The following is a 12,381-nucleotide window of genomic DNA, read 5'->3' on the forward strand; positions in this document are numbered from 1 at the left end:
CGCCGAATTACTGTGTGTAACCCGCCCGGCCGTGACAAACGTAATATATAAGTCACTTAGACAACCTAAAAATGTTATTTTTGGGCTTTTTTCAGTGTTTTGTTTGTTCGTGAGTAAATCGGTTTGGCTGAGATTAAAGTTATTAGATTAGATAAAATAAAACTTTATTAATCCCCCGGGTGGGTTCCTCCTTGGTTTTTACACAGCTGACTAAACGTCAAACAGAAAACTGATTAAACAGAAGTGTGAGATGGCCGAGAGTTTACTCCAGTGTCCTGTTATATTTTAGACAGCAAGGAGCAGACGGCTGAGTTTATTAAACTCCACCGAGACAGCGGTGACGCTAATCAGAAGGCTAGACCGTCCAATTTCACGGCCGTTTACTTCCGGCCTACCCGATCTTCTGAGGACCCGGCCCACGTAGACCGCGAAGGCCGGGTCCTCAGGAGGATGCAGCCCATGAATTTGGACACGACCAAAGAGTCACGTTTGTCCAGGTCTTGTGGATTAATTAAGAGAAAGGAGGGGGGGGGAGAAACTGAGGATTAAACATAGGCTATGTCCCCACATACACGGGTATTTTTGAAAACTGAGACTTTACGTTTTCATTTTAAAAAACAATCCCGTCCACACATGAATGCAGAAATGAAGGAAAACTCTGCTAGGAACATACCAAAACAACAGGTGGCGTTATATTCCTAACCGTGTAGAAATGTTGGCCAATCAGAAGTCTAGAAGCCTCGGTGGGAAATAGCAAACAAAGCTGGGGCATAAAAGCAGAACAGAGTCATATGTGTGGGGGGACAGTAACTGTGTGTGTATATGTAAGCATTTAAACACTGCAGAGAGAACAATTAACAGTAACCGTATTGTAGAAATGCATTTCATTGAAACAATAACGTGGCGCACAGTGTGACGTCAAAAAAGGCGCTGCGTTTTCTCCGTGTCCCTGTCCACACATAAATGCAAAAACTGAGTTTTCAAAAATATCCTGGCAAGCGTTTTTAGTTTTTCAGTGACCGAAAACGCCGTTTAAGTGTGGACGAAAGGTGCAAACGGATAGAAAAATCTCTATTTTCAAAAGTACCTATGTACATGTGGACATAGCCCAAGAATAATAAGAACTCCTAATTTGTAGACTTTAATTTTTAAGAACTGTTTAACAAGGCTTGTTTGTGCCAACCTAAATCTGCAGCACAGTTTAAATTCTCACTTTGTGGAAAATTAATGAAATAAACAACAGCCCACCTTCACATAAATAAAATATGTCAGTATATTATTATTAATAATATGGTATATAGATATTTATTTTAAAATAACAGCATATTTAATGATACTATGTGCAGTTGGTAATATTTTAGGAAGTAGAATTTGAATGCAGACCACCTCAAATATTAAAGCCTTAAAAATATACATCGTGCAGTTTTTCATGTATGAGTGTTTTGCAATCTTAAATGAGATGTAGACCAAAGAAAACAGAGGAGAGTTGTTGTTTGTATTCCAGCTGTAGTAAACAAAGAAGTTTAGTGAATCTTTTTGACAACAGAGAGTGATGCAGTATTGATGCTGATTTGAGTTTTCTGATCCTGTATTTTTGTTCTTTGTCTTTTGTTACACAGAGTGAACTAGAAGCTTGGTTTTGCCTTTGCTGGTAAGTAAACAGTGATTGTAACTGAAGCAATATGAAATTGGGATTGTGTAACATGTTTAGCAATTTATATACAATAGTTTGGCTTTCTGTGATATCTTGCCATTTGCTCATGGGCAAAAACACATTTAGGATTTATAAGCAGTAAAGCCCCCCCCCCCCCCCCCCCCCCCCCCCCCCACACTAGATCTCTGAGTGTCCCTAAAAATGTCCCTGAAGTTTAATAGGCCATTTATGTCTAATTTTAATTTTAAAGGCTTATCAAAGCATTTCTGTAGTAATTATTGTTTTTATTACACATGTTAAGGCCATTTGAGACTCTGCAATTAAATTTTGCCCTCTTTAGACTAAAGTGAGTTCATTTTGTCTGAGGTACAGTGCTGGGAAAAGTCTTTTTTTCCTTGCAGATTTATTTTGTTCATGCTTTTTTGTCACATGTTTCAAATCATCTAACAGGGATGATATGAATAAATACAAAAAAGCATTTTAAAGTGATGATTTCACGTATGAAGCAGAGAAAACCAAACCAGAGCTATCTGTTCTAATGTGAGAACATGCTGGTCTCTAATACCCAGCTGTGGAAGCCCTGATACGAAGAACTACCATCAAGCACTTATAGTATCAAGTATTATTTGTGATTGTTGCATGCTTTGAAACTGTGATGTTATCATTTGATCAAGTGTGCAGTGCGAGCAAATCATTGCTTGTGGTATCTGCTGTGTTATGTAATAGCACCAAAGTATTAGAGCTTTACGTTAATGAGGAATTTCTGTGGCTTATTGCAGATGGATAAAACGACACATCACCTTAATAAAGACAGAAATCTTTAATAAGGTGCAGAAAGAGAAGATCGGGTGTTTATAGTAAAGCTGTTGTAAACAAAGAATTTAACAGATTTTTTTTTCACTACAGATTGTGATGCAGTATTGACTCTGATGCTGATTTCAGTTGTCTGATTCTGTATTTTTGTTCTTTTGTTACAGAGTGAAACAGAACTTCGGTTTTGCCTTTGCTGGTAAGTAAGCAGCAATTGTAACTGCAGTAATATGACATTGTCACTGTGTAACATGTTTAGCAACTTACCTAACGTAGTTTGGTTTTTGTGACATTACCATTTATTGATGGGCAAAATCAAATGGTCAGAATTTATACCTTGTAGCAGCAAAGGCCCCACACATGACCTCTGACTGTCCCTGAAGTTTAACAGGCCATTTGTGTCTGATTTTTATGTTTGAACACAAACAACTGTTTTTATACAGTTGTTTGTGTTCTCCGTTTGTTTGTGGATTTACGTAGCAGAGCACCACAGTTGTTGATTTATATCTTCACTCATATTCTGCTTATGTATTACAGTAAAGTCAGACCACTATAGAAGTATTTTTGCCTGAGTGAACAGAAGTGGTAGGTTAAACATTTAAGCAATAATAAAAAACTCAGAGGACCAGAGTTGTGAGTAGGCAATGTTGTGTATGTTAAAGCCTGTGTGTAATTTATATACAATAAGTTTAAATCAGTTTCTTAATAATTTGCTTGATACAATGTGTTTAAAATTTTATATAAAAGGGAAATATTGAAAAATACAAAAAGACTACTGCCAACAGGTACAATGGAAGGACTTTTTATTATAATTTTTGTAATTGCAAAAATGGTGTGCCACTGTTGTTACTATAACATGTCAGAATTTACATGTATTTTAGGATTTACATATTCAGATCAGAACTAAAACCTGGTGAGGTTTTCTGTTGATTGTAACAGTTGTGGGTTTTCCACACTTTATTAAACACTGACTTATGATAGAAAATGATGGAGCTAAAAAGCCATAATCTGTACCAACAAATATTGGTGCCTCTTCTTTGCACTTCTGTAGTATGCATGCCTTTATTACACATGTTATCGCCATGTGAGACTCTGTAACTAAAGTTTGTCCTCTTCAGACTACAGTGAGTTAATAAAGGCTTGGAGAAATTGAGGATTTTACCAGTTATTTCATGTCACAGTAAATTGGATTGTGTGCGAAGAGGTTCAACAGTGTAAGTCATTAAACAGTGATCTGATGTGTTGTTTCCTTTCTCTAGGATACTGATCTGATCGTCTCAAGTCTGGTAAGTAAAGGTTTTGTCTGCGGTACAGTGCTGAGAAAGGTCTTTCTTCCTTGCAGATTTATTTTGTTTATGCTTTTTTCACATGTTTCAAATCATCTAACAAGGATGACCTGGATAAATACAAAAAGCAGTTTTAAAGTGATGATTTCATTTTTGAACCAGAACAACCTGGTCTAATGTAAAAATATGTTGGTCTCTAATACCCAGCTGTGGATGCCCTGATAGCAACAATTACCATCAAGCATTTACAGTAACTGGTAATGATTGGTTTACATCACTGGTTGATTTTGGTCCACTATAATTTCAGAATTGTCATAATTAGATCCAAACAGGACAGGCAGAAAAAGAAAAGAAAAAAGTCTTAATTAAGGCCCAATATAGGGTTTTCAAGTCATACCAAGAATCTTAATTTTATTAAAGTCCAGACTGATTCGTTTACACCATGTGTTTTGTTTCATTCATTCAATTGGACTTGCTTGTGTGCTTCAGATCCTAAGTGTGATTAAACTTAAGCCCAGGACCTGATGAGTTGATGGTCCTGAAGTAGTAAGTAAAGGAACTCTGGGACATCACAGTAACAGCACCATGTTTGACTTTAATGCTGGTGTTTTTCTCTCACTATAGATGATTCAGTTTAGTGCAGTTAGTCAGCACAGCTGTTGGTTATCATTGAGATATTATTAGGCAACTTGTTTTTGCCTGTTCAGCTACAACATCTGGGAGGGTTTTTGTTTTCTGGGGTCTCCAGATCCTTAGAAATCTCTTTGTAAACCTTTACAGAACTATATGTGTTTGTTTCACATTAGAGCAGCTCACGACTAGCAGTTTAGGGACAATTAAATATTCACATAGGACAGGGGTCTCAAACTCCACTCTTCAAGTGCCGGTGTCCTGAAGCTTTTCCACGTGTCCCTGTTACAAAACACCTGAATAACATTTGTAGGTCATTAGTGAGAGTATAGAATTTGACTGTGTGCTGAAGTGACATCCCCTAAGACTACTCAAATTTAAGTAATTTAAGTGTTTGGAAAAATGTACTTCTAAAAGTACTTTCATTGCATCATGTTCATTCACTCATGAGCTGCTATAACATGAATCAAATGGCTGAATTACCACCTCAGCATGCAGTCACGTTCTGTAGAGTTTTGCTAATGACCTACTAATGTTATTCAGGTGTGTTGCAACAGGGACACATAGAAAAGTTTCTGGACACCAGGCCTTAACGACCAGAGTTTGAGACCACTGGTGGTAGGGCATTGTGGATTTCAAAAGCTTCTTCCCTTAAATCACTGCCTAAAAACTGCTTTTTGTAATTTGTCATAATGACTTGCAAAATATAGGTGGGATGAAAACATAAACATAAGACATTTTATAGTGGCCTGATATTTTTATCAAGGCTGTTTTTTGAAAATAATCCTGCCCTAATTTACAAAAGATGAACTGTGTCTGAAAGTCATGTTTGTTTGTTTAAGAAATGTGGGAATCTCCAGCAAAGATCTTACATGCAACAGCTCAGATACAGCACTCACTTCTGTTCTTTTTATCATGAAATGATCTACAAAGAAATTATCATCATACTAAATTTTGCTAATTAGGCCTTTATATCAGCTATGATACGTTTATTATAGATTTAGTGTAGTGCTTATTGCTGTGTATCAAACATGCCCCAAATGTGACTGAAATATGTAGAAACTGCTGTGTAGAAACTAGCTGTCTCCAAATTTCTCATTTTGCCAAAATTCATACAGAGTGGCCTGAAACTGTCTGCTGTAACCTCAGTGTGTTGGTTTTGTTGGACCATATAATATTTACAGTAAGTTACTGTAGCAGCACGTCTTGGTTTGAGTTTATAGACTTAGTTTATTGTTTTAATAGAACGTAAAAATGTCCTTATAACAGTTCCACCATCATTTATTAAACATTGTCATTCTGTTCACTCCAATAATTTACTGTAGAAGTCTTTAGTATTTAAAGCCCTACATGTACTGTATTTTTGAGATTATAAGGCATAATGTCAATAAACAAGCCTGTTTTTAAGGCAGATTAAGCCAAACAAACAGTCAGATAAGTCAAACTTTATTCAAGTCATTCATAAACAACTCTCAACACTGTTCAGTTGTAACACATAAAATACAGAACAATACACTCACTTTTTCAGTTCATTCCTCATCCACAAATTCATCAAACTCTTCATGGGTTGATCAGTTTGAAATCTGCTTCATAAGCATGTCTCTTAGCACGTGCCAGGTCCTTGTACACACACCATAATGTTATGTTGAAGCACCGTACGAATTACTCTGCGAGGTGCTGACTATGGTAGCCATAATGCTCTGACAATACATCAAGCAGCGCAGCTTTGTAGCTTACCGAAGTATTACTAAAATATTTGACAGAATTTTGAGCGCTGTGTACCACAGAAATCCCGTTTGAGGTCAGTAAGCATAACCAGAATCGATACACTAGGCACATTGTATATTTTTGAGAAAATGACAGGATTTTAGGTGTGCCATATAATCTGAAGAATATGGTAAATCCAAGCATGTTGGAAATATGACTAATTCCAGTCCTTTTGTGTCTCACAGGTGACCTGCTGCAGAAGATCCTCTCTCTCTCTCTCTATCATTATAAGCAATTCTGTCTATCCTATCACTCTCCCAACTCTATCTAATTTGAAAGCCATTCTATCTTGTATCCCTCTATCTCTACCGCTCTATCTAATTTGAAAGCCATTCTATCTTGTATCCCTCTATCTCTACCGCTCTATCTAATTTGAAAGCCATTCTATCTTGTATCCCTCTATCTCTACCGCTCTATCTAATTTGAAAGCCATTCCATCTTGTATCCCTCTATCTCTACTGCTCTATCTAATTTGAGAATCCAAGTTTTCAGAAATCCTTTTCAGAATCCAATTTTCAGAAATCCAAGTTACCAGAACTTGATCTATCTGTTACAGAATTCTGAGAGATCTCTGCTCTCACTGCTCTTTCTTTCCTGTCATTAAGCTCTCTCACATTCAGTCATTTTGCTGGAAATTACAAGTTGAATATACAGTAGTAGAATTACAGTACAGTAGAACTTATAGTAGAAACTACTTACACAGCCCTATATTTGTCATTTTGATTTTGCATTACACTTTGGAATTAACACTTCTAGTTTGGCTTACTTTGATCAATTGTATAAAATATCACCTCTTTATAAGTTTACTTGTAATAAGATAATCTGGTTATTTTGTAATACATACATTCAGATAAATAATAAATTAGATCCAGTCTGTTAGTCTGTTTCATTGGCTATAACATTTGACTGCAAGTTTATAGTACTATTATTTAAGGACAAACCCATTTTGTCACTCAGTGTAAGTATTCAGTCAGTATTGTCATCGAGAAGCACCTGAGGACTTCCTGTTTCCTGACTGCTGCAGAAAATCCAGCTGAAGAATCCTCATCACCAGTCATCTTATCACCACACCACCAAAGCTCCATATATTTGATTTCAATTTTAGATATCTGAAAGATTTACATAAACTCCCCTAAGAGCTAAGACTTTTATTATAGCCTGTTGATTGTTGAGATTTATTCTGCATATCATTTTACAGAAGTTGTAATTATTTACCAGTCTGGTTAAAAATATATAAGTAAAATTATACAGTTTCAAAAAGAGCTACAATAAAACGGATCAAATTGTTTCCAGAGAACTTTGAATTTCCTTTATTTTGAGTTTGGAGTAGAAAATCAGTTTTTTATATATAATAGTACATTTCTCAGATTTAACAGTAATTTGAGGAGTTATACGTTTTTCTGTGTTTCAAGGTTCAGTTTTGTTTATATTTGTGTATAACCACATATAAGCTCCAGGTTGTACTTCAGCAAAATGCCAAGAAAAGGTCAAAGGTCTCAGTCTCAGAAGCTTAGACGTCAGAAGGAGAAAGAACAGCTGAATGTTTCTCAGAGCAGTGAGCAGGTAAAGGTGTGTGTTTCAGCTTTTCCCAGCACAGAAGTGAAGAGCAGTGTTCAGACAGCCACAGTGTCTTATGCAGATGTGGTAAAGAAAGGTGTTCCCTCAGTGTCTGTCCCAGAGCCTGAAGTTATGCAAGTAATACATATTGAACCCCAGCTAACTGTACAAACACAGCATGATGGAGAGAGAGCCACAGTGTCTTATGCAGATGTGGTAAAGAAAGGTGTTCCCTCAGTGTCTGTCCCAGAGCCTGAAGTTATGCAGCTAATCCAGACTGAACCCCAGCTAACTGTACAAACACAGCATGATGGACAAGCTCCAGTACAGTCTCATGTACAGGTTACAAACAGTGAAAGTCCACGAGTGAGTAGCGTCTGTGCTTCCCGAAGCCAGGCCACTCCTAGGTATGGAAAGTACCGGAATCAGCAATGCATGGCTAACAGTTTGGTTTTCCTGTCATTCTTACACGAGGATGAATTTATTACCAGAGCAGATCTAAACCGTGTATTGGACAAAGGCCATGCCGTCTATTCAGATGCCAGAAAGAGGTTTGTGAACAGTGTGTTTTTAGCCTGCGATGAACTTCCCTCAGTGGTCATCAGCCGCAGACACGAGTATCAAGTCGACATGTCTCAGTTTGCTCATTACGGCACATTTGATGGTACAGATCACTTTCCGAGCCTTGAACAGGGACTACAGTGTTTGGCTTCAGACGTTCGCTATGCTTTGCTAGTCATGGGAGGAACAGTCATCGCTGTTAGCAGGCTGACTTCAGGTGAATATGCATATTTTGACCCTCACCCACGTAAGTCTACTGGTATGCCATTGTCGCTAAGTGTAAGTGGTGGAACTGCAGTTATGTTGAAGTTCACACGTCTTAATGACATGATTGACAGGATCAAACGTTTGTACCGAATGTTTAGCATCGCACCAACCTGCACTTATGAGCTACAGCCCATCGAGTTTCACAGTGAAAACGCTGCTGACCAAAGAGATGCTAATCAAACCACCGAATACAGACAAACAGCTACAACTGTTCCAACACTAGCTTTAAAAGAACCTGAATTTGAAACTCCAAAGTTCACTGAGCAGACACAGAACACTGTGGCCGACACTTTAGCTACTGAAGTGATGTCATCCAGAGTGGATTATTCAAATGAGCCAGCTGCTGAGCTGAACAATCGTCCTTCTGATTATTTTGAAATAGAAACCTCTGCATCTTCTGTAAGAGACACTCAGGTAACATCAGATTCTGTTCCTCAGAATGATTCAAACAGTGCCTCCAGTTCAACTAAGATAACAGAGGAACTCTCAGATAAACTGCTGAAATATAGTAAACATGAAAGGCAAAAAATGAGGAGAAGATTATTGACCCAACAAAAGCTACCACAGAGAAAGGAAAATCAGAAGACGAAAGAAAGGCAGATGTACAGGTTTGATGAAAGCTTCAAGACAAAGAAAAAAAACTCAACTAAGAAGTGTAATGATCCTGATCACAGACAGAAAAAGAGTCTGTACAAAAATGAGCTGTATAAATTAAATGCTACCTATAAGGAGAAACACAGAGAACATTTGAGAAAGATGTATAGAGAAAGTGCTAAAATTAGAGAGAGAAACAGAGAACGTGTCATAAGGACATATAGAGACAATCCCCTATTCAGAGAAAAGCAGAAGGAACGTATAACAAGGACGTATAGAGAGTCTCCCATATTCAGAGAAAAGCAGAAGGAACGTGTAACAAGAACGTATAGAGAGTCTCCCCTATTCAGAGATAAGCAGAAAGAGCGTATAAGAAGAATATACAGAACTTGTGCTGGATTCAGAGAGAAACATAAAGCTTACATGAGGTCATATGTATATAACCTATATAAAAAAAGCGAAGATTTTAAACAGAAAAAACGATCTTATATGACAAAGCGGTATGGAGAAGAAAAACAATTTCAGCAACAACACAAGGACAATATGAGAGAACGAATGAGAGTAAAATATTGGAACGGTTTTTCTTTCAGACAGATGCATAATATCAGATGTGCAATGAACATAAAACGAAAATATCGCCAGATGCATCGACCAGCTGAGACTTTACAGTGTCATCCAGAGAACACTTTAATGAATGAGGCCATATCTCGTTTCAGATCAAACATTAAGTCAGCACCATCTTATGTTTGTACTGTTTGTCTAAAAGCTTCTTTTCCTAATCAGGTGAAAATCTGCAAAAGACAAAATTACTCAAAACACCAGACTGTAGCTCATCAGTGTCTAACTGGTAAATATGTTCATGTGTGTGATGAAGCATGTAATGATCACTGCAGCTTTCCTGTTGAGAGAAAAAAAGAGTATATCTGTCACACATGTCACAGTTCCCTCAAAAGTGGATGCATGCCCAGGCTTGCTGCTGTTAATGGTTTAGAACTGCAGGATATTCCAGCTGAACTTTGTGATCTCAACATTCTGGAGAGACATCTGATTGCCAAATGCATACCATTTGCTAAGATTATTCCTCTTCCAAAGGGGAGACAGAGACTCATACGTGGTAATGTGGTGTGTGTACCATCTGAGGTCCAACAAACAGTTGACAGTTTACCGAGGATCAGAAGCCAATCACAGATCATGAGGATAAAGCTGAAAAGACGACTGTGCTACAAAGGCCATCAGCTGTTCCAGACTGTCACCTGGTCTAAACTCATTCAAGCTCTGCGTAAACTGAAACAAATTCATCCACAGTACACAGATATTGTTATCAGAGATGATGCATTGCTTTGTGATCCAACGTTACCTGATGATGACAGCAGTGATGAAGCCAGCATGGCAAGTGATGATTATAATGAAGCAGATTTAATGGAAATTGACAACTATGAAAAAGATGCCCTTTTGTGTGAAAGTGAGTCTCAAAGTGACCAAGATATTAATATGCAATCCTGTGATGAACAACCAGAGGAACAAAATCCAGATGAACCAGAAAGTGATTTGAACAATGGAGGTTTTGCTCTAGAAAGTTGTCTGCAGCCTGTAGACATTTCAGAAGAGATTCTCTGTTTCCCTGATAACACATATTGTGTGGCTCCTGCAGAAAGAAACAATCCTGTTAGCTTCTTCAGAACTCCTCATTTGGAAGCCATGGCATTTCCTGTGCAGTTTCCTACTGGTCAGAATACACTGGATGAAAAGAGACGTCTTAAACTCACACCGAGTGCTTACTTCAAGTCAAGGCTTTTCAACATTGATGCAAGATTTGCTAAAGACACAAATTACCTGTTTTTCTCACAGTTTGTCACTGAAATACACTTGGCTAATTCCAGCATGACAATACAGCTAAGGAAAGGTAAAACTATGACCAAAGATGGACGCAAAATCACATCAGGAATGTTACAAAGTAAGACAGAAGTAGAGAAGCTGGTAAGAAATAAAGATGCAATCAGATTTATGCAGCCACTCAGAGGAACTCCAGCTTACTGGCAGAAACTACCAGAGATCTATTCAGCATGGTTCGCCAAATAGGAACACCTCAGTTCTTTGTCACTTTCTCTGCTGCTGAGATGAGATGGCCTGAAGTGATTCAAGCAATAAAGAGACAGCAAGGTGAACAGGTTGATTTTGAAGCCCTGGACTGGTCAGAAAAGTGTGAAATTCTAAGATCAAATCCAGTAACCACCATGCGAATGTTTGATAAACGTGTTGAGGCTTTGTTCAGAGATTTGCTTTTTTCTCCTGCACAGCCCCTTGGTGAGATCATTGATTACTTTTACAGAGTTGAGTTCCAGCACAGAGGTAGTCCACATATACACATGTTGCTGTGGATTCGAGAAAAGGTAGAAGCAGATGTGGATGATGACCAAACTGTCTGTGACTTTGTGGACAGATACATCTCAGCTCAACTCCCTGATCCAGAAAAACAACCTGAACTGCACAAAAAAGTCACTGAGCTACAAAAGCACAGCAAAAACCACACAAAGACATGCTTTAAGAGTGTGAACTCTGGTTGTAGATTTGGGTTTCCCAAACCACCAGCCACAAGAACAATGATTGTGAGACAGGATGAGGATTCAGACACTGAAGCTGCAAAAGCCAAACTCAGACCTTTGTTGAACCTGCTGAAGGAACCTGAAGCTGCTTCCCTCACCATAGAGCAGATTCTGTCACGATGCAACTTAACAATGAATGAGTATGAACAATGCCTCCAGGACATAAACAAGAAAACAGCTCTGATTCTGAAATGTGACCCAAATGAGTGTTGGATCAACAATTACAACCCAGACCTGCTTGAAGCCTGGAACTCTAATTTAGATGTCTCATTCATTTTGAATGCCTATTCATGTATAGAATACCTCTGTAAATATATAACAAAGAAAGAATCTGGCCTCTCTGAATACCTGAAGACAGTTATTGACAACTCTGATAAGAACACCGTCAATGAATGTGATGAAATGAGAGCTGTGATGCAGGCTTACTCAAAAAAGAGAGAAATCAGCGCACAGGAGTGTGTGACTCGAGTCTGTGGCCTAAAAATGAAAAAATGTTCCCGCAGTGTTGTATTTGTACCAACAGATGATAACCCAGTAAAAATGAGTCGCCCCATGAGCTTCCTGGAAAGCACAACACACGACAGTTGTAATATTTGGATGACAAGTTTGAGTGATAAATACAAATGCAGACCTGAGACCCCAGAATATGAGG

General features: G+C 38.0%; 1 long non-coding RNA gene and 1 pseudogene across 1 annotated transcript; both read left to right on the forward strand.

Moving 5' to 3' along the window:
• LOC146656674 (uncharacterized) overlaps nucleotides 1-12,381 on the forward strand; it is a 370,113-nt pseudogene that overhangs the window by 211,793 nt on the left and 145,939 nt on the right.
• On the forward strand, nucleotides 1,544-6,652 carry LOC146656677 (uncharacterized). Its single transcript, XR_014913947.1, has 4 exons — nucleotides 1,544-1,651; nucleotides 2,632-2,663; nucleotides 3,724-3,750; nucleotides 6,333-6,652. It is a non-coding gene; the product is annotated as an uncharacterized LOC146656677 (long non-coding RNA).

Source organism: Rhamphochromis longiceps, linkage group LG12 (genome assembly GCF_057381845.1).
Source record: "Rhamphochromis longiceps isolate RC_006_pf linkage group LG12, R_longiceps_female_GT1.1, whole genome shotgun sequence".
NCBI classification, from domain to species: Eukaryota; Metazoa; Chordata; class Actinopteri; order Cichliformes; family Cichlidae; genus Rhamphochromis; species Rhamphochromis longiceps.